The sequence below is a fragment of the Prionailurus bengalensis genome, chromosome X, assembly GCF_016509475.1.
Source record: "Prionailurus bengalensis isolate Pbe53 chromosome X, Fcat_Pben_1.1_paternal_pri, whole genome shotgun sequence".
Lineage (NCBI taxonomy): Eukaryota > Metazoa > Chordata > Mammalia > Carnivora > Felidae > Prionailurus > Prionailurus bengalensis.
The window spans coordinates 122,853,487-122,880,287 of NC_057361.1; the positions used below are offsets into that span (position 1 = coordinate 122,853,487).

Here is a 26,801-nt window from a genome sequence, read left to right on the forward strand (position 1 = left end):
CAAACAGTGCAACAAAAAAAATCTGCTTAAGTTAGAAATGGGCTCAAATTTTTTAATCAAAATTCATGAGTCCTGATGCTTGGTTCAGTAGGTCCAAGGAAGGCTTGAATTGAAGACTGATTAAAGAAAATAAAAGGCTTATTTGAAGTAATTTTTCAATGACGGCTTTTAATTGGATGTTAAATCAAATTCTTATCTGCCTTTCTGCAGATAGCACATTATATAAAATACAGTTAGTGGCACTACCACTGTAACGGATACACTGAATAACAATTGACTTCTTACTTTACACCGAGAGGGGAGAAGGGCCGCGGTTGTCAGCCTGTCAGAAATTAAGTATGTAAATTAATGCCTAAGTGTATGAATATGAATATGATTTACAAGAGGCTGGGAGTGTTGTTGGGGGAAAATACTGCGGTTTTTCTTTCCCCTTCAAGGTGAACAAGCGCTCGGCGACCTTTCCAGGCGGCGTCAGCCGGTGTGCCCCCATGTGCGTTTGGCCACCGAGCTCTGGCTGGGCCCTGGAAGCCTCCCGAAGAGCAAATACTGGGCTCCTTCGCTGATGTCCCTTTCTGCCATCCATGAATGTCAGCCCGCAAAAGCAATTTCATTAGCATTTCCTCATTTTCCAATATAAGCGCTTGGCGTGGCCTACTAATGGCCCCTTATCCACCCTCTGTGGGGGACGGTGCTGTGCTTCGTGGACGGAGGGGGGGCTGCCAGGGCCGGGGGCTCGGGGGGCACCCCACTTGGCACATGGGGGCACTCAGAGCCTCGTCTGGGCGCCACCGTGGGCTTTCCTTGAAAAGCAAGCTCCCTCTTGGCGGCCGCTGTTGGGGAAAAGAAGGGGGGAACAAATGCCCCTTTCACGGCTGACTTAGGTGGCGGTGGTTTGTGAGAGTTCCTGGAACTTTCGCAAACGCTGAGTTAACTCCCAGGATAGCGTTTACAGATTGAGGGGATGGAGTTTGCCCACACTGGTTTTCTCGTATCCATTCTTGATGGTAGATCTTTAGTAGACAGCCCATTAATTTCATGCTTCTTTATTGCCAAGAATAATATCCCGTAGGCTTGGGGGAAAGTTTCTCCCATTTTTGTTCTGATGTTCCGAGCAACCGTAAAAGCTGCCCTTCATAGAATTTTAACGGGGGAAACCCTAGCACATCTTCGTCTCCTTGTTACCCTAAATAGAATTGCATCCGTCTTGGCTTTCCGGGTTTGAAATCACACACCATGTAGTCATTTCGCTGCTTGACAATTATTCAGCCTCGTGCAATTTATGTTGCCTGACTAGATAGTCTCTTTTTTATTGCGTATTTCACTGACCTTTTCTCTTTTTTGGAGTAGACTTCAGTTCAGTCGCCTGATTCTAAATTTCATTAATGATGATGCTTACGCCTGCTACATGTTGAGCACCTACCTGGGGCCAGGCTGGTCACTTTGTAGTGCTGGTCACAATCACCGGAGGTCAGTGCCAGGGCACCCGAGGCGTGGCCCGAAGCCACTAGGTTAGAAGTGACCAAGCCGACACTGTAGCCGTGCGTGCACGGACCCCAGATCCAAAGTGCTCCAGCAAGGTAGCTGGCCTGAAGCCCATTTTACAGATGAGGAGCCTGACGCTCAGGAACGTTAAGTGATTAAGAGGATGGCAGTTAAGGGGCTGATGTGGAATTTGAGTCAAGATCTCTCCATTTCCTCCCTTCAGCCCTTCCTCGCACCGCACCTTGGGGCTAAATGCCTGCACCCCTGATACTCCTCCAGAGCTCCCTAAGCAGGGACCCTCCCACACACCTCGTTTTTGTTGAGTTTACGCTTTGAGGAGGAGCCCACGGTGCACCACCCTTCTCTCCGAAACTCTTTCTACGACATGTGCTCATCTGTCATCTGATGTCTTTCCCTTCCATGCCCCAGCCTGGGGACATCATTCCTACCAGGGCCGTCCCTCCCAGATTCCCTCCTCTCCATCCTCGCACCAGATTCGGATTTCAATCCAGATCCTACAGAGTACTTGCTGTGTAACCTCGGGGCAGTCAGTGAACGTGTGTAAGCCTCGGTTTTCTTTGGTCACGTGTCACCCCCTGCCTCGCTTGTCATTTTCAATGGTCATGTCTTGTCTCCCTGAGAGACTGGGAACTACTTGAGCTATAGATATATATCAATGTAGCTCAATAAAAAGACAGACCCTTGACTCCGCTTTTGGTGGCAACCATTTACAGTAGTTCATCTTTATTCTGTGAGCTACGCACAACAATTGATGCTTATTTCCAAATCCTCCAGTGTTTGCAGGCTGTAACTGAAACCCCGTGAGGATGCCATGGTTATGACACAGAGCTAATAATTCTGTGCTACCAATATTGTCTAATATTTTAAGGAAGGAGCCAGTCTGTGGAGAGAAACTGATAGTTTCACCACCATGTATGATGGGCTTCCTGACTGGCTTTGCACAGCTGCAGCCAGGTCACGATGCTGGATCGGAAGTGCTACACAAACCAAGTTCGAGTTCATTTGCCTCATTCCGATGTACGTGAGGGCCAGATCCTTCCCTCTCTGTTACTGTGTTGCTTTCCCTGAGCGGGAGTTGCCTTGGGAATGAGGGGGGCATGGTACTTCCAGAGCATTTCAGGATTCCTAGATTCCTGAGCAGGTACGCATGCCTCTGAGATGCCCCACTGACAGTGGCCGAGAGCACCCGGCCGCTAGGCTTTCCTGCTGAGCAGGGTCCAGAGGACAGGGCTCCTGTTCCGGGCAGGTCTGCCCTGAGTGTCTATGCGTGTGTGTGTGTGTGTGTGTGTGTGTGTGTGTGTGTGTGTATACCAGTGGATATCGGGAGCTTCTGAGTACAGGATCCATGTTGTCTCGGGTGGCCAAAGGTCAGGTGTTTAAATTACTGTAGTATTGACACCCCTCAGCCTTTCTTAACCAGGCCTCTTGGATGCCAGCAGATGACTCTGTGAACTTTGTGAGTCCTTGTCTGTTTTCTGTTGTTAGGGTGTCCACCTACCCCTTTACGTCCAGTACTCAGCACAATGTCTTGAACCTAGGATGAGCTCCCTCAACGTTTCCAGACAGAAGGAAGGAGGAGAATAAGGGAGGGAGGGGGATGGAGAGGGACACGAGCGCAGGGGGGCAATTTAGTCAAACCACTGGGGAACCGAGCAACTCATTAATAATCCGACTATGGAGTTTGCGCAACTAGTTTTATTCCTGAATAGCATCCCAATTAAAAAAAATTGGATTTCAAGTGAGAGAATGTCATGGTCACATTAGTATTGAACGAGCCAGAGCACGTCCCTGATTTAATTATGTTATGTGAAAATCTAAGTAGTGATGTAAGAACATCTCCCTTTTGGGGCATTTGCTGTTTTTAATTTAACCTTTGTGGCAGCTGAAACCATCTCCTAAATAAAGCGGTATTATCTGGTGAAGACCCTAATGAACATTGGCAGAAATTCATGTTTTTCTTTTAACTGCATAGAAGAAAAATAGCATGTTACTTGTGCAGATATGTTTCTAATTATAGCTTTTGCATTATACTGTTTTAATTGTCTTCTTAAATGCAGTGTTTGACATTCTGCCAAGAGCTGCTCAATGATTTCTTCATTGAGCAGAGGATTTTTGAAGCATCAACCCCGCTTCTTAAAACTGTACATTTTAACAACATGAAAATCTCCTCTTTCCTCCCAGAGTCAAGTTGCACCATATGCTCCTCCTTTCCCGGGGCACCTCGTCCCCTGGGCCCGGATGCCAAGGCCAAAGTCAGGGGAGCCTGAACAGCCATTTGTAAGGCTCCCTTCTCCTTTTTCAGCTCTAAGACCTTGGGGATGTTGTGATGATATAGCTGTTTGTGGGGGAGGAAATGGGATGAAATGAAATGAAACCAGAATCACTCAAGTCCGCATTTTTATAGTATGCATAATCTGCTTTTTTTTTTCCCCTGGAAGTCATGAAAGATGTTCTTTATTTCTTGTTTTACAAAAATAGCTGCCCCTGGGTGTTGATAACGCTAGTTTAAATTCTTCAAAAGAATCCGTGAATTGTAACTGTTTCGATAGTTCTGCGGCTATTTTAAAGTTTGTGGGCTTTTTTTTTTTTTTTTTTTTTTGCTCAGAAAAATGATACACTGTGGGGTAAATTTTATGTGTGATTATATATGGCTAGAGGAAACTTCTGAGGCAAGAGCACAAATGGACTTAGGGAGCGGCCCCCCCGATAATCTGGCCCAGCCGATTTTTGTGACATGCACATCTTGTCTTTTGACGGACACTAATACTATCTCTGTTTTGGTGTCTTGGAGCGCTGATGTGTATCCTGCCTTTTACTAAGTGGCAAAAGGGCCTCTTGTCCTGGTCGATTATGACCAGGATCACCTGTGGGTGCTGAGATTCTATCCAGCGCCTGGAACTGGCAGTTTCCCGCCCATCGCTGATGGAAGAAAGCCCGTGGGGTCCGTGTTGTTACGGTGGAGCTTCAGATCCTGCGGAAGCCATCGTCACCACCTGATCTGCCACTTAGCCTTCCAAACCTGTCTCCTGCTCCTTCTGGATAGATCATCCTCTCCCGATCTTTCTACAGGTGTCTAGCTAAGAGGTACATGATGAACTGCACAACTTCCCTGATTTAAGCAAGCTCTTCTTTTGGTGAAGGAACAATGTGATAGCAGGCCTTTTGTTTCTGATCAACAGCTCCCCATCTGATTTATCAGGGCTCCGATCAGGGGTAGACCAGGAAAGCAGAAAGCACAACCGCAAGCCTCCGAAATCACCGAACCTAGTAAAATTATGTTCCAAATCTTATTAAAAGCACTAATGTACAACATACATTGATTATACAAGAGACCTCATTATGCCGCGTATAATATGCAACACACAAGAGCAACCATACTGTAAAGACTTTTTATCTCTATTAATCTAATAAGCTAAGTCTAATGAGCATTAATTCAACGTTTAATTACCAATAATTGTGTTTGGCTTCTTAGAATTCTAAGGAACTTTTGGCAATTGATTTGGTTTTCCACATCTCTTAAAAGTCTCTTGCTGGGAAATGTGAGCCGATATCTTTTGTTCCCTCTTGATGAGTTTCCCAGTAGGAAAGACCATCAGTATCAATGCCTTAAGCTTAGAACTGCTGTTAAGTGTCTACCCATGCTTTAGAAATTGCCATTGTTGTACTGAAACCTCTAGAGGCCTCACAAGGAATTCCACGATAAAAATCTGGGGACCAGACTACCTGTTGGTCCTCTTCCTTTCTCAGTTTTGTGCCTCTCCTTTCCAAAAAAAAAAAACCCCAAAACAAACAAACAAACAAACAAAAACAAAACCCACACAACACACACACAACTCTCTAAAAAAAATCAGGTCTATCTCTGAAGGAACAAGAAAGCAGAAAATGTCGAATTGTGGTGATAGGAGAAGGTACGAAACGGGAAGATTTCTTTTTTGCCTTGAGGATGCAAGGTCTGTTTATGGGCTCCCTGGGTGGATCCAGACGTCTGACCTTAATGTCACTAATGAAATTAGCCACCACCTACCTCTTCTTCCTGCTTTGCGGCCCCCCCCCCCCCATTTCCTTTAGGGCACCAGCAAGATAGCCCCGCTGGAAAAGCCATCCAGCATTTGGGTATTGATTGATTAGGCCTTGTTGAAGGGGCAGGGAGCCACTGTTGGAGGAGGGCAAGTCTTAGTCAAGTGCAAGTTCTGAAAAGCTGAAACTTCTCTGCAGGAGACACACCTCTCTTCCCTGTTGGGAGACTGTTCACTTTCAATGCACTGTTAAGGAATAATATGCAATAATATGAATCCCCTGCCCTCCAGAAGTTCGTAATTAGGAGGGCTAAGAGAAATATACAAAGTAGTGTAGTGAAATCGGTAACAGGGCTGATCATTAACAGCATCTTTCTGAGCTACGCGTATAAATCGGATGGAGGCATGAACATGCTCATTGCGTTTACTGTCTCATAGATGGAGTTTTTCATGTTGGCTGTAGTGGTGATTACGTCCTTGCGATTGTCCGAGCGAGTTTGGGAGTTAAGGGGATAGATTAATATTCGAAACTTCCTGATTGCTTTCCATCTTGCCATCAGGTTATCGTTTTACATGCACTCAAACCAGAAACTCCCGTGTTCAATCAATTCTTTCCATACCGTATATTTAGCCCTATCTTGATCATGACTGAAACTGCATTTGTCACTTTTGTTTTCCAATCATGGTGATGCTAAGGCAGTCCAGTGCTTTGTCTGTACTTAATTATGATATTTAGTTACAGAAAAATGTTTCCGTTTTTCCCAGTCTACCTTAATCAAAGCCTTTGGTCTGACCTCCCAGCTCTGGATCATGTTGTATTTTCTCTGCAACAAAATAGCAGGGGGCTTCCTGCTCGGGTTACACTAAATCGCAAACTGATGAGGGGTGACAGGTTGTGCAGTAAGGTGGAATCGCGCCTTGTTTGATTTTTGCCTGTATGGGCCAGATTTCGACACAGAGACAAAAAGAGGAGGTCACCGCACATGTGCAGATCGTCTGAAATGAGATCACAGCACCATGGTGACAGCATCTTATTCTTTCATAAGGGAAGCATATAGAATTTTCTAACACAACCCCAAATACCCAAACATCATGAAAACGACTGTGCAGTGAACTACCTGTGTATGTATTTATATTCGTGTATGTGTCATGTATGATTAAACACAGGTATTTTCGTAAAGATATTCAATAAAGATATCTGCCTGCTTCGGTCTACCATGCCATCTTACGAGATGTTTCCTAGTTTCTGCTTGGAACTCCTGAACACCTTTCTGGAAACAAACATGCTGTTGGTCATCTGAGCCCTTTGCTCCTTCAAAAAAAAAAAATCATTGAAGCAGAACATCTGACGTGGAAACATTGGCGAGTTTTAATGTTTATGATTAGTGATTATTTACAAGTTTCGTGGACCGAGCTTGACCAGCAATGCATGGAAAGAGAGTGGGCCTGTATCAGTCTAGTCTTTAGAAGGCAGCAGCCTGCATTTACATCCAGGAGCTATCTCATACTAGCCTGGCAAGATACTGAACTGCCCCAAGTCTCATTTTCATTGTCTTTAAAATGCGGATAATAATAGTGCCTACCTTACAGGGTCAGCAAGGATCACGTGAAATAAAACTGGCAAAGTGCTCAGCACAAAAGGTTAGCTATGTTGTATGTGCGCTAACATTTAAATAGAGCTGTCTTGGTGGAAAAACAGAGCTGGCTGGGGTCAGCAGAAGGCAAGAACAGTTAGCAGTCGAATACGGCAATACAGGCACTTTTCATACCTTGCCCCGGCATCATCTCCAATGAAAGAGTTAACTGCGCTTTCTTCTTTGTGGGTGGACTATGAGAATTCGGAATTTTATGCCTTTGAGATGCGAACACTTCCTTTGATAGTGGTTACTGGCATCCTTTGTAATTCATAAATAATCAACTTATTTATTTGACATAAAAAAGGCAGCTCAAGAATGACTCATTTCTCTCTGTTGTCTCCATATTGCTAAATTGGAGTCTTCGCTCACTGTAACCAAAAGTAGTAGTTTTGAATTTTAAAAATAAAATAAATAAAACCGAGGCTTCGCGGCGATAACTTCCTCGCTCTCTGGGTGATTAGGTTTAGGTGGTGCACGTGTGTGTCCTTTCTCAAGTCCCTAGATTTGACCCATTGACCCCTGGGCGGGGTTGCTGTACAGGGAGCGACCGCATAACGCAAGGACATGGAATCCAACAAAAGGGTCAGAAGATGTGAATTCTTGTCCTCCAAAGGGGAAAACCCCATGAGGAGGTTGAACTATGTAAGTCGATCCGATGGAGTTTCATTCTGATATATTTAGGAAATTTTGTTCTATGACAGTCTTGCCTCAGGGTATATAGCTTTCTGGTTGTGGCTGGTACTCTATCAAATTTCATTTGGGAGAGAGCAGGGGTTTACGAACTGCAGACAGCTGTTTTTGCAAATAAAGTTTTATCAGCACACAACCGTGCCCATTTGTTTACTTCTTGTCTGTGATTGCTTTTGTGCTTCGAGTAGTTGTGACAGAGGCCATGTAGCCTGCCAAGCTGAAAATATATACTGTATGGTTCCTTACGGGGAAAATGTGCTGCCTTGTGTGCATGTGTGTGACGCAATATGCATAAAATGTGTATACACATATAAATTTTAGAGTACCATGTGTACGTATTTATTAGAAAATAATAGATTACCATGCCATGCTCCTAGCATGCTACTTGGCTGCGTTAGGTGCCCAATATATGAGACTTATTCATAGATTCTTAAGGAATAGAAATACTCCTCAAATATTTGATAGACATTTTTGTGGTTTTGTTTGGTTTTGGGGATGATTCTTTGGCAGACATCTGCAATAACTTGTTTTTGTTTTTTTAATTTTTTTTTAATGTTTATTTCTGAGAGAGAGAGAGAGAGAGAGAGCGAGCAGGGGAGGGGCAGAGAGAGGAGGAGACACAGAATCCGAAGCAGGCTGAGGCTCTGAGCTGTCTGCACAGAGCCCGACACGGGGCTCCAACTCACAAACTGTGAGATCATGACCTGAGCCGAAGTCGGATGCGTCACCGACTGAGCCACCTAGGTGCCCCTGCAATAACTCGTTTTAATGAAAGTAATGGAAGTTGACTGTGGAAAAGTGGGAAACTGCAGTAAAATGGAAGGAATGGAATGAAAAACGCTCATAATCTCGCTAACTATCAATGACCACTGTAGATGTCTCGGGGATAGCTGTCTCTTCATTCGGTTATTTATCTCCTCCAGACAGAACCGTACTGTGTATACAACGGTCTGTCGTCCTTTTTTGAGCATTCTTACTTATCATTAATTTTTAAAACTTTATTTTAGGGACTGATAATATAAAGTTATAGCATATGATTAGGTCGTATTTGGTTTAACCACTCCCCCTGTGTTGAACAGTTAGACTCTCCATTCTTCGGCACAGTAAATAGAACTTCAGGACATAGTATTATACCTGAGTCATTTCATGTGTGTCAGGCTCTTTTCCCTGACGATAGGATCCCAGAAGTGGAATTACTGGGTACGTACATTTTTAAGGCCGTTGATATTTGTTGCCGGATGTCGTCCAGCACAATGAGAGAATGCTGAAATCCGCTACTCCTCCCTGATTGACAGCACTAGGCGGCATCCCTTTGAACATTATGCTCTTGTGAAAGTTGAAATGTATCGTTTTAAATGTATGCTAACAAAATACTTCCCCTTACCTCTCCATCTGCTGTTGTTGGAGCATTCGGAGATGTTCTGGCGCGTAAGGCTGAGTCTTTGCCATTCAGGAGGCTTTGCGGGAAGAGATGCCTCTCAAAGTAGGAAGGCCATCCATCTCTCTTTCTTCTTGCTGCCCAAGCCCAGGCCCAGGCCCAGGCAATAGTTCAGGGCCTGCTGCCAGGGAAAGAGCGTGCTCTAGGTAGGCAGACCAACCGTCCTGTTCATTCATCTGTTTCTTTCTTTCTTTCTTTCTTTCTTTCTTTCTTTCTTTCTTTCTTTCTTTCTTTCTCTCTTTCTCTCTTTCTCTCTTTCTCTCTTTCTTTCTCTCTTTCTTTCTTTCTTTCTTTCTTTCTTTCTTTCTTTCTTTCTTCATTTCTTTCTTTATTTCTTTCTTCTTTTTTAAATTTATTTTTGGGAGAGCACAAGCAGGGGAGGGGCAGAGAGAGGGGGACAGAGGATCTGAAGTGGGCTATGGGCTGACAGGCTGATAGTGGCGAGTCCAATATGGGGCTCAATCTCACGAACTGTGAGGTCATGACCTGAGCTGGAGTTGGGTGCTCAACCGACTGAGCCCCCTACTGTCCTGCACTTTCAATGCTCAACTGAGCAGTCCTGGACAAACCGAGATAAATGCTCACTCAATTTTGCTTGGTGTCACCTGGACATAGGACTTGAATCCTGGAAATGTCAGACAAGGGATTTGTAACATGACAGAGTCCTTACAGAAAGCTGCGTTTCTGTGAAAGAATCTCTCCTTTGGTTCGCATGATCCCTGAAGATGTTTACAAAATCATAAGCCATTCTACTTTGGAAGCTTTGAAACGTTTTGGTACTGGACTTGATTATTCGCGTGACTTTACGGGTCCTGGGGCCTTTCTTCTTTCTCTTGAACTATGGAAAAAAAACACATTTAAACCCAAACCAGAAAGATTGAAGGGGTTTTGCTCCTCAAGAAATACTGTGAAATGGGTTCAAGGATTGTGACTGCGATGAGAAGGTATGAATGTGGCGTGACGATGAGGGCACAATGTATTCGGAGAAGCAAAGCGGTTCTGAAAATGACATTTTCTGACACAGTTCTCAACTGACATTATGGTAACTCCAGAACGCGCTGTGTGCAGATGGTGTTGATTCCAGATCACGCTAGGGGAAATGGAGGGTGGAGCCATTTTTCATTATCTTTTGAGGACGGAAGGATCATTATGTTGTCCTAGGGATAGTTTTGTTAGTGGAAATGCCTCTGATCTTCCTTCCATCCATCGTTAATAGACTCAGATGGTGTCAGGGCCACCGAGCCTGCATCCGTCTCCACTTGTAACAAACCCGAGCCACCTTCCGGCTGGGATGAGAATCGTCGTCCCACCAAGCGAATCCGGTCACGTCATCAACTTCTTAGGCACATGGTGCGAGAAACCTGTGAAGCAGCTGACCGGTGGTAGTTGCGAACCCCCCGCATTTATTAGAGAAGCTTTTCTTGAGCTTGTGTTTTGAGCCACAGGTAGAGACCATAGAGGGGAAAATTCAGCTGGCAGAGCTCACCCATTTCGCAAGCAACGCATCTGCCCCAGAGCCAAGTTTTCTCTCTTCTCATAACAATGAATAGCATCGTAAAGTGAAAACCAAAACACTGAAGCCAGGCCCCGTGTCCTCTTCTTTGTTGCCACGTGTCCTAGCTGGCATTTTTGTTGGGTTGGAAACTAAGGCACTCCCCAGCTGGGGCCGGGTGTCCCCGGTCGGCTCACCGAAGCGTCAGACCTGGCCAGACCAGGGTTTACAATGGGGACAGCGGCACACCTCTCGAAGTCTGTGAGGCAGCATCGACTGGAGCTGCTTAAAAAGCCAAAGTGGAGTTTTCTGTGGGTCTCCTTCCAAAGGATTCGACTTCCTCCCCGTGCTCCCTGATGACAGAAAGCAGTGTAAAGCGCGCGCGAGGGATGTCCCTTTCTTCCTTCTTTCCTGGCAGAATTCACAAAAACTTCCTCGGGCTCTCAACGGTGTCTCTCTCGGCGCCTCCTCAGGAAGAGAGATGGCCCTCAGGCGTTGTCCAATAGCTACCGGGAGAGAGGCCGTAAGAATTATAGTGCCAACCGCACCCTCACGATCGGGCCGGCTCCCTGGATTCCCGGACCATGGCGGAGCGAGCTGTTTGTCATTGAGAAGTGCCATCACTGAGAAGAAACTGGAAAGTGTCTGTGTGTACAAGAGTGAAATACTCTGAAATCTAGAAGTGCACACCTGGACTTTATATGCTTCATCTTCTGGACCACTTAGAGCATTTTCAAAGTGCCTTAAGCAAGGCGTTGTTGGTTGGGTGGGTGGTCACTACAGTAAAGTAAAATAAAATCACACGCAACTCTTATTACAGTTTGACGTCACCTCTTCGGAACATAAATATGCAGGATTTTAAAATGCGCCTGTATTAAGCTCACGTTCAGTCCCGAGCCTACAGTTATGACCCCTCAACACCCCATAAGCCAAGAGAGGATATAAGGGGAACTCTTCTCCTTTGGGCTCTCTCCATGTTACTGCACGCACCTATGTAGCCTTAGGAGGAAAATGGAAAGTGTGGTCTTAAATTTTGGTAACACGGTTCCTATGTGTTCTGGGCTCCATTTCCTTATCGGCGAAGCGACTTTCTCTCTTCCTATCACTTCATGGATTGGTTATGGAGTTATAGCTCCAACTGCACTTGAAATATTCAACTACTTGGAGAATTTTAGAGATTGTAGTATTTTTTATTGTTTAAATCTATTCTTGTAAAGTACTTTCTGATACTGTATAGTTTGAGGAAAAAGTCATTGTACCTATAGCTCAGTTCTGTGTGTATATGTCGAAGGAAGGGAGACACGAAAACACAGAATGATAGGGGCGCCTGACTGGCTCAGTTGGGGGAGTGTCTGACTCATGACTTTGGCTCGGGTCACGATCTCACGTTTAGTGGGTTCGAACCGTGTCGAACTCTGTGTCGACCACGCGGAGCCTCCTTGGCATTCTTGGTCTCTCCTTCTCTCTCTGCCCCTCCCCCACTTGTGTCACTCTCACTCTCTCAAAATAAATAAATAAACCGAGAAAAACATAGAATGATTAAAAAAAAGTGAATGATTGCGATGGCATGTCACTGAGCTGCCTTTCAAAATCAAGTCCCACGGTCTCTTTATCTCCTCAACTGAAAGCATTCACTCTCCAGTGTGTCTCTACTTCCTGTTCGGTTCAAGTCCTGTTAAGTCAACTCCCTCAGATTCACTAGCTCTCTACACTGCAAACTCATTCACTGATCTATTCAACAGACGTTTACGGAGCCCTGACCCCATGCCAGGCAGGCACTGGGCGAGGTGCTGGGAATGTAGCAGTGAACACAGTGGACAGCGTCCCTGTCCTCACTGCCGTTGCCCCGATGCCCAGCGTGGCGTCAGCTGCCCAGTAGGACTTAGTGATGTTTGTCGAATACGTGATGAACCACCGAGTGAATTAGCATATGACAGAGAAAGTGTGTGATACAGTGTTCTGCAGGTTTAGACTTCGTTAGCTGCAAGCACCTTTCTCTGACGATTATGACCCCCCCCCCCCATATGGTACTTACATTATCAGAATGCTGCTTGGGCATGATCCATTGTGTCATTGAGCATCTTCTTGTGAAGATCCAGGAAAGCAAGTTTTCTCAGATCTCCATCCAAGAAAGGGCTCTCCTTAGCATGTAGTTGGCCCCTTCTCATTTCATGTGCCCTCTGCATCTCCTGACTTCTCAGGGCCTCCTCTTTGCTCTGGCCGCCAGGAACCAGCTCCTTTTTGACCCTTTTTGACCCTAAGTATCTGGGCTCTAATAGAAGCCTTTGGGCTACTGAATCTTGGCCTTATTCCACTGTCCTTATTCCTTCCATTTTTTATATCATTGTATTAAGTTTATCTCACAGGCTGCCTCACACCTATTTTGTGACAGGCCAGGATTGAATTGGAAAATATAAAAGTGAATGTGATGTGAGGTCACTGACCTTCACAGCCTAGGCTGATGAGGCTTTTTCTGGATAACTTACTTCTTGAACTCTGGGTATGCTTTGCTGAATTACTTTATATTTTCGAATAAATGTACCATGGCCCTTCTCAAAACAACAAATATTGATTTTTTTTTAAATCTGTTTTTAGGATTGAGAATCTCAAAGCATTTAGCAGGCTAAAGGTGTCTAGACTTAGCCATATTCTCCTGGTAAAAACTTTTCTAGTACTTGGCATTGTGCTGGACACTCAAAAAATGTTTGCTGAATTGAATTAGCCTGCATATTTCACCTGGAGAGTAAAAACCAAAACCCAAATCTTGGTCCCTAAGACATGTGTTAAACCTCAGGCTGGCTTTTAGCACTGGATTTTAGAATCAGTATTTTATAAATTAAAAAAATTTCTTTTAATATTTATTTATTTTTGAGAGAGAGGTAGAGAGAGAGAACCAGCAGGAGTGGGGCAGAGAGAGAGGGAGACACGGAATCCGAAGCAGGTTCCAGGCTCCAAGCTGTCAGCACGGATCCTGACACGGGGCTCGAACCCACGAACCGCGAGATCATGACCTGAGCTGCAGTCGGATGCTTAACCGACTGAGCCACCCGGGCGCCCCTGGAATCGGTATTTCATGATGCCGTTTCCCAAACACTTTCTGCTTTGCATCTTTGAATGAAGGAGAAGACCTTACTCCAGGGTTAATTTGGTATTTTCCACTTCTTTTCACCTGATTATCTTTATGAAATAGCAAGGTCGGAAATTAGTAAGAGACACTGAGGATGAATGCGCAGATGCTCAGGGTCTGGACCTTCAGACAGACAGCTTTGATCCCAAGTACTTCATTTTGATTTTGACCACTGCCTTGGTGGTGGTTCCCGTTGGGAGCATAGCATGCAAGGTGTCACCCAGGAAAGGAATTTGCCCAGGGAATAAACCAACAACCAGAAGGTTTTCCTGGGAGCAGAGGGAGTAATTCGAGCAATAACTTTTAGAGACTTCATTTCAGAAAAGTTCAGGTTTTAATATTCAAATAATAATTACATTAATCTGTAGATTAGTCAGCTGAAATATTAAATGCTTTGGCACAGGCTTGAGGGAAACTGTCCTAACAGTGCCAAAAAGAAATCTTATGGTTGCCTTTTAAATACCAAAGAAATTCCCCATTGTTGTGATAAAATACAGATGTGGCTTAGAAAGGAACTTGCATCGTGAGCAGAAATAGAATATATAATTAGAACAAAGAGGGCTTAAATCAAATTAATCTTAATCTGACAGGAACAGTTACATTTACATCATTGAGTGCAAAGTCATAGCCAAAATTGAAATTAGAAACAGATAATTATGATAAGAGAGGACACTTATGCTGACTTTTCTCGGGCGTAATTGGAAAGCATACAAAATGCAATGCTTGTTCTAATTAGAATTAGCATTAAAAGATGCCAGTTTTGATGAATTCTAGGTTTTGCTATAAAGTAAGTTGTTTAAATAATTGGACTATGGACATGCAAATTTATTGGCCTGTTTGTTCAAGATCAGAACAGGAAGCTAGTTTAAGAATACCACTTTCATAGTAGCAATAATAGGAATTATGTTAATTTCTTTTGTCAATGGCATATTGTAATTGTGTTGGCTTTGTGTTGGTTTGTTTCTGAGAATCTGATTTTATTCTTGAAACCTGCATTTTGTTTCCTTTTGCAAAGTCTCTCTTTTGCACGTGTACCTACATATCCGCGTGCCTGATAAAAACAGAAGGTCCACTTGTTTACTTGGCATGCACACATTTGTGACGTGAAACTGTTTGTGACATTTCACAAATGAAGACGTCAAAAGGCTTTGTGATACAGTCCCATTATTTCATCTTGAAGTTGAATAGACTTGCTATTCCTGAATGATTGTACTCAAAGGGAAAATTTGCTTCTCATTGACAGATCCTTTTGAAACACTTGTCCCTGAATTCCATGCCAGAATCAATCTCTTTGCGGGGCATTTGCAGTGATCCTGGCGGTTTAGAGACGCAGGGGAAGGGGTTGGCCAGCATTCTGGGGCTTCAGATGGGGCCCTGGAAGCCATTACCCTATGGTACACGCATGCAAGGTGTCACCCAGGAAAGGAATTAGCAGTCTGTACTCTCTGCTTTTCCCAATCCCTTGTCCTGTTTCTCTTTACTTACTTCCTTTTCCTTCTTTCGAGGTGAAGCTTCTGGGTTCTTCAGTGGCAGCCGTGGGCCTCGCTGGCTCCTCGGCCTCCAGGGACCTTTGGGGGTAATTGCATCCTGTTCCATTGGACCCTTTCTGTCACATGGCGATGCCCATGATGGTGGATTGGCAGTCTCCTAATTCCATCTTCGTGGGTAACGGACGGGTTTCTGGTGAGGGAGACGGACCCAAACACACCAACGGACTATTATTTTAAAGCCCCTTACTTCTTGACTGGGGGTAAAGGGTTTTATCTATGCATAAACAAAGTATGCCTTAGCTGCTTTCTGAAAATAGATGAATCGGGGTTTATGGAACCCCTTTCTGCATAGCATAGAGGATTTCTATTTAGGGTAACAGTGAATGCCTTACCATCTAAGTGATGTCGATTTCCTTCCCAAAAAGGTCTTCATGAGCAAGGATTCTGATCTGTTAGGGATTATTTAGGGTGATGCAGCCTGAGGTTTGTCTAGTTCTACGACCTGATCGCTGTCTGCTTTCTTCTTTGCTTCATGTTCGGTCAGCATTCCCCGGCGCTCAGAAAGGCCAGCAGTGCTGAAGTGTGGATTCTCCCTTGATTATGGGTTAGCGGCATCTTTCTTTGGCCTTCCCATTTTTGTTAGGATCGTGTTTTTGTTCGGTTTTGGTCCAAGGGCAAAGGGCGAAGGAGAGGGTAGCTGGTATCTGATTTGGAGGAGCACAGTCCTATGATATGCAAAATGCCGTCTGAATTGAACTTCTCAGACTGTTGTACAGGTGATATCATCCTTGCCAACACGAATTACAGAAATGGTTCCTGTACTGTGCATTGTATTCAAGAAAGGCAGTTGGAAAGGAAAGAGGATTCTCAACGCCAAGATACAAAAACCGATCATTTATCGCAAGGTTCAATTTGTGTTATTAATGTAGTTAGATGATGTAGGTTAAGTATCGCAGGCGATTAAAAGATGGTTGTAAAAGCTAAGCATGAACAAAGAAGTTACGTGACCATCCCAGGAAGCTTTCTGTTAAGAAGCGAACAGAGCCCCTGCACGGATGGGCTCAGAAGAGTTTTTTCACTCGAGAGACGAAGACACGAGGGCGGCTTGATGGCAGGATCGGCTCACGAAGGCCTCCTGCAACCTTAGCACAGTCTTACGGGAGAAAGGCCTTCCAGAGCTTGTGATTTCATAATCTCCTCGCAGCCACTCGCTGAACAAACTAATTTGCTATGAACTTGAAAGGGCTGACAAACAAATTGCTGCCATCTTGATAGAGGGTGATTATTGGCATTGCCGGCTCAGTTGGTTCTTCGTAATGAAATAAGACAGCTTTATTTTCCCAACTTGGCTTGTAATGGAGGTGAAGGATATTTAATGTTTTTTTAATGAGCAACACTACACAGCTAGATAGCGTTTTACATTTGCAGATATCATTGAAGTCAGTTGTATTTTGTTCCCCTCCTAAGCCTTCCGTGAAGTAGGCCGGGTTGTATAGAAAGAATGACAACAACATAATCAGAACGCTCGTGTGTGCTGATGTCTGGGGCCCCTGGGACACTGGCTCGAAATGTGGCTGCCGGGTGCCCACCGCAGGCCACGCGCCTCCTCCACACCCTGCCTTCTGCTTGGAATTTTGGGCTTCCTCCGCTTCCCCTGCCTGGTGAACTCTTTCTCATCCCACAAGAGCCTCCCCTGGTCTCCCTTCTGTCATTTCCTCTGCTCTCTTCCCAGCCCCGCCCCCAGCCATTGGTCCCTGCCTTCGGGGATCCCACCCTGCTCTTTTCTAGGCTATTAGAGTGTCTATCAGTCTGATTACAATGATCTTGTCACATACGCTTCCCGGACTAATCTTGTGAACACCTGTGGCCCCTGCATCTGAGACTTGTGTCCCGGTTACCTGCAGGAACTGGGAGCTGAGATAAAGACGCTTTAATTAAATGCAGTTCACACCTCCTTATAGACCTGTGCGTCCAGGTCTTTAGAGGTGCAAGCCTGCTGTTACCACCCCGCTGCCCTTACTGGCAATTTTCTAGAGTATGTTTGGGATTCTCTTTCAAAGTGGAACAAAAATGAGCACGTGTACACGTTTGTAAGCCACTGTGCTCTGTAGGACCTTTAAGTTTTGGGGGGCACTAGGGGTTTAGGCTACAGATAAAGCCTTCCCATAGGCATCACATGGAGAATAAATTCAAAAGAAAAGTTGCCTTCTCGGGTAGAGATCACGAGGGACAGAAGCAGCATTTTGGGTACACTGACCAAAATGGTTTTGGTTTGGCAGAAAGTTCTGGGGTATTATTTCGTGTGCTGGTCTGTTGGTCGTACAGCCTGTCCATGTGGTTCTTCCTGGGCTACGTGGACTTGGCAGTCCGATTGTGCATCACCTCACTTCTTTTTTTTTTTTTTTTTTTAATCCCAGCCTTTGTCATTGAATAACCCCAGCGGCCCCTTGAAGTAGGTGCTATTCTCTCCCATCTCCAGGTATGAAGGTTGAGATTCAGGAGGCCAGGGAGCTTGCCCGTCTCTGTCCCGAGGGAAACTTGATAGGGGACAAACCGTATTACAAAATAGATGGCTTACTATAAAAATCTTTACAATTGGACTTGCTTTCTGGAAAGCCAGATGCACCTGCCTTACGAAGGGGCTAGTTTGAATACACTGGCAGTTAGAGCAGCACGAAAGCTGCCGACAGAAGAAACTAAGGTGACGGGGTAGCAGGCAGTGCCAACGGTGATGTGTTTTTGTTCTCTATTGATAAACTGTTCAACAGTTCTTAAATGCATTGTATTTAGGCGCAACGGTGTCACTGGCTACCTGGGTCGGAAATGTAGAGCCATTTCTTAGTACACTGGGGACAAAGACTTCGGCCCTGCCCCTCCATCCTGGACTTGGCTCCTGTCTCCCTCTGGGGGCCGTAGTTTCTGCGGGAGTCCAGAACAGACGTTCTCTGAAAGATTTGGGAGAGAGCCAGAGTTGTTGGAGTAATATGGAAACTGCTGTTCCTCGGACTGAGGGCTCCAAATTAATTGAACAGATTCCAAACCCAGACCCCTTCTCACTGCCCTGATATTAAATGTTGGGCTGTTTCCCAGGAAAGATCCACAGATTTCCAGCTGTCCAAATGGGAAATTCATTTCAAAGAAGTACATTTTGCATTCAAGTAAAAAATGGTTCTATAGCATTGTGATTCCTGCCGCTGTAGGCAGAGCTTTCTTTGGGAACACGTGCCTTCTTTAGAAGTCCGGTTATCAGCACAATTCATATGGGCCGATTCAGAGCCCTTTCAGATTATTCAGCCATCCACCCATCCGACATACATTTGTTCAGTGCCTACTGGGTGCGAGTACTGTTAGACATTTAGTGGTTTGTCGTGGGGAAGGGCTGAAGGGTACAGAAATTGATCCTGATTGGTCTGGACCCTGTCTCCATGCAGCTTTTGCAGGTAGAAGGGGAAATCTGCATGCAGCAAGGTGTGGGCACAAATAACCATACTTGAAGGTAGAAACTACCGTGAGAGGTATGGATTAAGTCCGCCAGGGTTACTGGGGAAGGCTTCGGAAGCAGGCAATGATATTTGATCTGAGCTTTGAAATGTCAGTGGGATTTGTCATTGTGGAGTTGGGGGAGGTGTGTGGTTGCCAGGGCAGGAGGCATTACAAGTGGCGGAACTGTAGGGGCGCCCGGGTGGCTCAGTCGGTTAAACGTCCGACTTCGGCTTGGGTCGTGATCTCGCTGTTCGTGGGTTCGAGCCCTGTGTCGGGCTCTGTGCTGACAGTTCAGGGCCTGGAGCCTGCTTCGGATTCTGTGTCTCTCGCTGGCTTGGCCCCTCCCCCATTCACACTGTCTGTCTCTCTCAAGAATAAATAAACGTTTTAAAAAAAATTTTTTTAAAGTGCCGGAAGTGTAACACACACGTGGACAAATGGGTGAAATGTCATGTAGATTTAAATTGCATAACAGGTGATATTGCAGGGAGTCCCTGATCCTTTGAGAACTAGAAGGGATGACCATGGCTCCTCTGGCCCGGAAATGTCTCCCGGAAGGCTTGGATAGAACATTGAAGAACCTGAATGGGTTTCCTCATTCCTTCATGAGGATTGATTGGAAAAAAAGATTTTAAGACAGAGGCTCCCTTGACCTGCTTATGATGACTTTTCAGGGTTCAGATGCACACAAATTATTTGTAGTTTCATATAGCATCAGTGCATTTCACTGCAAGTGTATTTGTGCCATACTAAAACCGTGATCTTTAGAAGAGTATGCCTGCAAGGTTGGCCTCTGGTGTCAGAACTTGGCTTTGAAAACATTCCCTGGGGTGCGTAGGTGGCTCAGCCGATGAAGCATCCGACTTTGGCTCAGGTCATGATCTCGCAGTTTGTGAGTTTGAGCCCCACATCAGGCTCTCTGCTTTCAGCACAGAGCCTGCTTCAGATCCTCTGCCCCCCTCTCAAAAATAAATACATGAACAGTTAAAAAAAAAAAAAAGAAAATGTTCCTTAACTGCAAAAGCTGCCTCACTGTGCCTAGGCTGTTGCTACAGGCAGTGTGGTTCGTGCTGAACACCTGATCCCTTTCTGCGAGTCTGGAGTTTTGGGATACGCTAGGTAGAGAGCGCCCACATGGCCAGCCCCAAATGCAAACCTTGAGCGCTGAGTCTGTAACGGGCCGCCCTGGGTAGAAGCATCACACGCACGGGACTCCATTGTCACCGTTGGGGCAGAATGCACTCTGCGTGGCCCTTCCCGGCGGGGAGAGAACATAAGGAAGCCTCCAAGACACCACCTGTGTCTTTTTCCCCTCACGACATTGTCACGTGTCCTTTCACTGTCAGAAACCGTAGCTGTGACTCTAACTGTATGCTGAGTCCCGTGAGTTCTCCGAATATCGGTTGGCAAATGCAGTAATTGCCACCAACAGAACCAAGCCCTCCATTTCCTCCTTGTAACCACTTCCTCCTGGTCTTTTCCATCTGTAATTGCAAGGAGATGGCCCCTGATTTCCATATTGTACTGCCTGGTAATAAACATTCCCTCCAACCTATTTCATTCCCAGAATAGAAGCCACCTTTGAGCCCCATCGCCGTCTTGTCTGTGTTGTGACTGGCAGTCATCCAAGTAAAGACAGTAGTAAATATTTTTTCTCCTCTCACACCAGGTGATCCTCAGTCGATCTGATTGCTGACTCATTTGCTCCCTTGCTGTAACAGATGTTGCATTTGGAGATGGAAATCAATGTTACAAAGTATTAACAGGAGGAGAACTTACAGGAAAGTGAACCCAAATGACTCCCTGCTTATTTAATACAGCATGATCTTGGCCTGTTGTTACCTCGGGTTTTGCCAGTAGATTTCAAGGGACATAATTTTAAGTAGGCAATTAGTTCTGTGAAGTGCATGCATGCATCCCAGATAGCCAAGGTAGGAAGACAAGACCCCGCTTTGAAATGAAAGGACAGATCTAAAGTTTACTTGCAAAAGACACCTGCAGAATTCATGCAAGACTGGATGTAGGCAGGAGACCGTTGGCCCTACAAATGTGTTTTTTGACCCATAATAGGTTACAGCCTGATTTAATAGGTCACATTTCACTGCCTTTATGGGCATCCTTACATCTTCTTTTCAGGGTAATTATCTCAGCACACATCTGATGTGGCAATGTAATTGACTCTTGCTTTGGTACAGTTATAGGTTAATGAACCAGACTGACTTTTTTAAACTAAATCACTCATGTTTTGTTTTTGAAATGAAATAGAAATGTGTTTGGAAGGCGATGTTTGATACATTAAAAATTCTCAGATGGCTGACAACTTTGATTTCTCATCCTTTATGCATCTCAGTGTGTAGCCATGAAGAAAGGATTACAGAGGCATCTGAAAGCAGCTTGGATGTTTGAAATTTAGAATCCAAGAGGAAAGAATGGCAAAATGATGTTTTATGAGTTTAACACTGGATGTATAAAATACCATGTGATTATGATAGAAGAGTGGTTTATGCTTTCCAAGCTTTGGTTTATTTTTTCTGCCCCTATGAATTGCAGGTGTACCACTTGGTTACTTTAAAATTTCCCTCAGAACCTTTCCAAAAGTCTGTTTGGGCATGTATCATTTTATACTCTGATGAAAGCTGTGTGATGATTTCTTTATTAGGAATTTCCAGATAATTGAAAGCAATGAAGAAATTAGGGATATTTCGGCTTAGAAGTGGGACTGAGAAAGCAGATGCCTTACACATTTTATTTGACATTTTGTATTTGCCGTGGAGTTAGAGTACTGCGGAATCAAAACCAGCATAAGATAAGAAGACAAAATACAATGATAACAAGTCATTCGTCCATTGATCAAGAAGCAATTGGTTATGTATGGTATAATCTGTTTTGGTTTTTTAAGAAAGCTTATGTATGTGAAAAACAAAACACTAGAAGACCACACACCAAGATGTTATCTCTAGTAATTTCTAGGTGGGGGGGGGGGAAGGTTTCATTCACTGTATTGCCTACATTTTATATAAATACCGTGCCCTTTTTTGTTATAAGATAAAATTATGTATCTCTATAAAAAGAAGTGATTCGCGTGGGGAGCTATGAAAGTAATAGTATACATTTGAATGTGGTTATTTTTTTTTTTTTCAAATCTTGAAGAGGAAACAGTACCCCTCCGATGAAGGCTGTTTCTAGCTCTTATAACCAAATTGAAGGCCAGGGCAGTTTTATAAGCACTTGTGAAGAGGGTAGCCTGTGAGTCGGAAATGAGATTCGCTCTGGAAATGTGCAAAACTGGGGAGAGAATTAATCAGAATGACAAATGCCAATGATGAGTATGCTTCAGAGATGTAAAGCTGCTGTTGGAAAAAAACATTGTCAGGTCTTGAGGTTTTGGGAGAAACCCTCCATTTCCAAGAATTTCCTGTTCGAATGGAGATGTAGGTCTCATCTTTAGTTATTGCAGATACAACCAGCAGCACATACTGGCCAGAAATGGCAAGTCAGGATGACTGCCTCTACCCTGTCGTTTTTTTAACTCGCCTACCGTTATTGGTTTATGACCCACCTATTCTCCAAAATGAATCAAGGCAGGCGAAAAATTAAAATGAATATTGGCAAAGGCAATTAAAATAATGTTTCAAAGTGATAAAAAAAAATATTAGGGGAAGAAGGTGAAGACATACTGGAAACCTTAGATATAATCATCATCCTAAGAGCAAATGTGCAATTTTAGAATCTGCCCCCCCCCGATTCCTTCTCCCTCGTATTTATGGGGATTTTGTTTCTTTGGCCTCAAGACCAGCAAGTTGGGAGTGAAGTTCACAACTAGATGGACAGGCCACTCTCTGCAGGCAATTGCCCAGCACCGTTCCAGGTTCGTAGGCCACATGGCAAGAAAAAAAAATCAGAAAGTGTCTTGTCATGTAATGAACTTTGGGGGCCTTTTGCAAGATCAGAAAGAGCAAGTCGGACTTTATTGGACTGGAACGTGCAGAGGAATTTTAATCAATTGGGTAGCTCAGCTCTTCTACTTGATTCATTATAATAATGCACAATCAGCAAATCCTTATTTTGAACGATTATTCACGCAAATGGATCCACCCTTAACGAAATGCTCTATAGGATAGTGTCGTCCTCTTCGTTCATGTACATGTAGTCGGTATCCCCGAGAGCACATGCTAAGTGCTATGTAAGCACTAACCTTTCTTTTTATTACGGTTAACCCTTTAACAACAGGAGGGTTAAGGGTGCCCATCCCCCATGCAGTTGAAAATCTGTGTATGACTTAACCCTCCACCAAACTCCACCAAACTCCACCAAAACTTAACTACCAACTCCACCAAAACTTAACTACCAACTCCACCAAAACTTAACTCCACCAAACTTAACTACTGCACCAAAACTTAACTACTGACAGCCTATTGTTGACTGGAAGCCTTACCAATAACATAAACAGTCAACACATATTTGGTATATGTTTTATCTATTGTATTCTTACAATAAAGTAAGCTAGAGAAAAGAAAATATGGTTAAGAAAATCATAGGAAAGAGAAAATATTTATCAAAAAAATCCATGGACAAGTGGACCCGCACAGTTCAAACCTGTGTTGTTCAAGAGTTAACTGTACTTACTCGTAAGTTTATCACATTGAATCTGTGAGCTAGACTTTGTTGGCCTCATGTTACAGCCAAGCAAAGTGAAGTCCGCGGTTGGATTAGTTTCCTATGGCTGCGGTAACAAGCTAATACAAACCGAGTGGCTTAGAAACAATAGGAATGTATTCTCCAGTAGTTCGAGGGGCTAGAAGTCCAAACCGAAGGCTTATGCAGGACACCCCTTTGGGAGAACCCTGCCTTGCCTCTCTCAGCCTTTCCACACCTCCGCCTCCATCTTTACATCAACTTCTCTGTGTGTATGTCTGTCGTCTACTGTTCTGTGTCTGTCTCAAAACTCTTCCTTGTACAGGGATCCATGTGATTGTATTTTAGGGCCCACCCAGAGGATCCAGGGTAAATTCCTCCTCAAGACCTTTAACTGGACCACATCTTTTGTCATAGAAGCTAACACTCACAGATCCCAGGGATTGGACAGGGACATACCTTTTTAGAACCATTATTTGGTCTTTCACACAGTTTGTTCAGCCAATAAGTGGCAGAACCGAGATGGACTGAAATCTAGGTATCTCGATACCACAGCTCATGTTCTTTCTAATACCATCTTAAAATGTACCTTAATTATCTCTGCTCCAGAAAAAACTTGGAGATCACCGTTTAGAGGTTAGGAAACTGAGTCCCCCCCCCGAGGAGAAATGTTTCAGAAGTGTTGTTAAGAAATTAGAACGACAACCTTAAAAGCAAATCATATCCACGGTTAATCCAGGCAGGATATTGTTTTCCCATTTCCCTATAAGGAAGTAAGGGTTTTCCTTGGAATGTTTCATACTAAAGACTTTGAGATATTATTTAGACTAAAGTAGGCTAAAAAGAATATTTTATTCCATTATGCATTTTAGTGAGCTTATTGCCAGTAATATGTTTAGCATAAAATTTATTAGTGGCATGCCCTTTAATTTAGCCTGTCTAATTGGTGCTAATTTAGGTAGATTGTATTAAATTACACCATTTCATGTAGCTATACATGGGTCAAGAAATCTATTTCAACAAGTTAGGTAATTTTTCATGTAGCTGAACAGTAAAAAAAAAAAAATGGCAGCGAGGTGGCTGAAAAATGCAATATTCCAAAATACTAATTTTCCTGGAGTCTCGTCTCATTTTCCCAATCTGTAAAAATTAGGCAAGGTACACATGAAGGAAAGGGGATCGATTCTTGTTCCAGCCTTCCATTTCACCCCAATTCACCCTTTCACCATTTCCACACAATTCACCAGGTTAACCGGCGAATAACCCTGGGGTGGGGGGTGGTTTGCCATCTTTGAGCTGTATGTTTTCCTATTTGAATCTTACCGGTTAGAAGGTGCTGACACTTCCCGCCTCAGTGGTATAAGGAGAGACCAGCTGACATTCGGAAAACACACAGACAAAAACAGAACATCGCCGCGAACCCTCTCAGTGGTGCGCGGTGCTTCCACAGAGGATAATGGCAGTCCACGTTGGCAGTCCCCCTGCGGCATGGTCTCCGGGTCATGCTTCCCGTTTTATCTTACCTCTGCCCTTAAACGACGCGTATCTCCTGTCACCTACCAATGACTGAACGGATGCCACAACATGACGGGAGCCCATTCTAGAATGCAATGACCATCTTCAGGTGTGACTTGTGACTTGTCTTTCTGGAAGGAAGGGTTGCCGTGGTCCTCGGAAGGTCTGCAGTGGTTCCAATTAGACCCACAGGTGCCTTTTTCTTCTGTTTTCTTTTAGACAGTGCAACGCTGGGCAGGACTGCTGAGCCACCCACAGATTGGACAGACACTTCCAGCTTTATCTAATGGGGTCTGCAAGATCACAGGGCATCCGAGCCCTGGGTGCCTTGTAAACTGAGTGTGGGCAGTCTTCGGGGCTTTCTGGCACGATCTAGCTTCTGCCTTGCCTCCTGGGCGTTCCACAGGAACGGGAGCAAATGCCTCACAGCCCAGTTGGTTTTGCCATTGTGCACAGCTGAAACCTGAGGCTTTAGCGAATGTTCTTTTCAATGGCAAAAGAGACCCTCGCTTATCCGGGGAGTGACAAGAGTACAGTTGAAGAAAACTTAATGCAGGAGAACTAGGAGCCGTATGTCTATTTCTGGGGCCCGGCGGTGGGTAGCACCCCGTTACTGCCACCGAGTTCCTGGGCCTCTCCTTGCAGGAGACGGCTGAGGTGATGTTTTTGTGCGGCCCCTTGTGCCGGGCATTTGGGTCACAGACCCAAGACATAGGAGAGAGGAGGCTCTGCGGGGGGAGGGGAAAGTGCAGGAAGCAAATGAATTTGAAGCAGCGTTTTATTTAAAATTTTTTTAATGTTTATTTATTGTTGAGAGACAGGCAGAGAGCATGAGCAGGGGAGGGGCAGAGAGAGGGAGACGCAGAATCCGAAGCAGGCTCCAGGCTCCGAGCTGTCAGCACGGAGCCCGACGTGGGGCCCGGACTCACAAACCGTGAGATCACGACCTCAGCTGAAGTCAAACGCTTAACCAATTGAGCCACCCAGGCGCCCCTGAAGCAGCATTTTAACGGAAAGTCAAGAACCAGTTGGGAAGGACACCCCAGACTCAGGGAGGCTGGGGGAGAGAGGGTGCAGACCGGCAGCCTTCTGGGAGGGGTGCTTTGCTGGCTGAAGCCCCAAGCCAACTACCTTGATGAGATGAACCGTTCCCTGGTACCTAATGCCAGAATACTTAAGGATTAGATCGCTCTCGCTGAGTACCATTCCTCCTAATAATAAAATTAATTTGACCATTTGGAACAAGATTTAGTAATGGGCCTCATCCAAGCCTCTAAATATGCATATTCCACTTTGGAACTGTACATAATTGCTCAATTGCACCTGCAAATCATGTTGTTAGCTCACTAATTATTCAAATAGTGGGGGCAATTCCACAATTGTGTGTGTAATTGTGTTAATTGTTAATGCAGTTAGGTACAGGTGCACCGTGACTAATTACACATGCAGAAATGGCTCCCGAACAGTCCACCGTCTCCACGCACGGGCCGTCCGTCTCCGAGACACGACAGAAGTGGGTGACACACACAAAGCCACAGGCCATCAGTGGGGGTCGATCTGGCACAGCTTTCACTTGGGACCACAGCATATACATTTGGGAAACAATTAGGTCTTTGAATTCTGCTATTTATGCATTTGCTTCCCTTGCGACCCTGTCCGTGAGCCGAGAGAGGCAGGGGGCGCACGCACACACAGTTACACGGTCAGACGTGGTCACACAGTCACACGCTCCTCAGGCTCCACTCATCTTTTCACTGATGGTTCTCTTGCCTGGT

General features: G+C 44.7%; 1 protein-coding gene and 1 long non-coding RNA gene across 9 annotated transcripts in view; one reads left to right on the plus strand and one right to left on the minus strand.

Moving 5' to 3' along the window:
- AFF2 (AF4/FMR2 family member 2) overlaps positions 1-26,801 on the plus strand; it is a 454,373-nt gene that overhangs the window by 233,680 nt on the left and 193,892 nt on the right. The window lies entirely within an intron of this gene.
- Positions 9,635-26,757, minus strand: LOC122477545. The gene is made up of 3 exons (XR_006295719.1): positions 26,746-26,757; positions 23,268-23,272; positions 9,635-9,775 (listed from the first exon to the last, which is right to left on the minus strand). It is a non-coding gene; the product is annotated as an uncharacterized LOC122477545 (long non-coding RNA).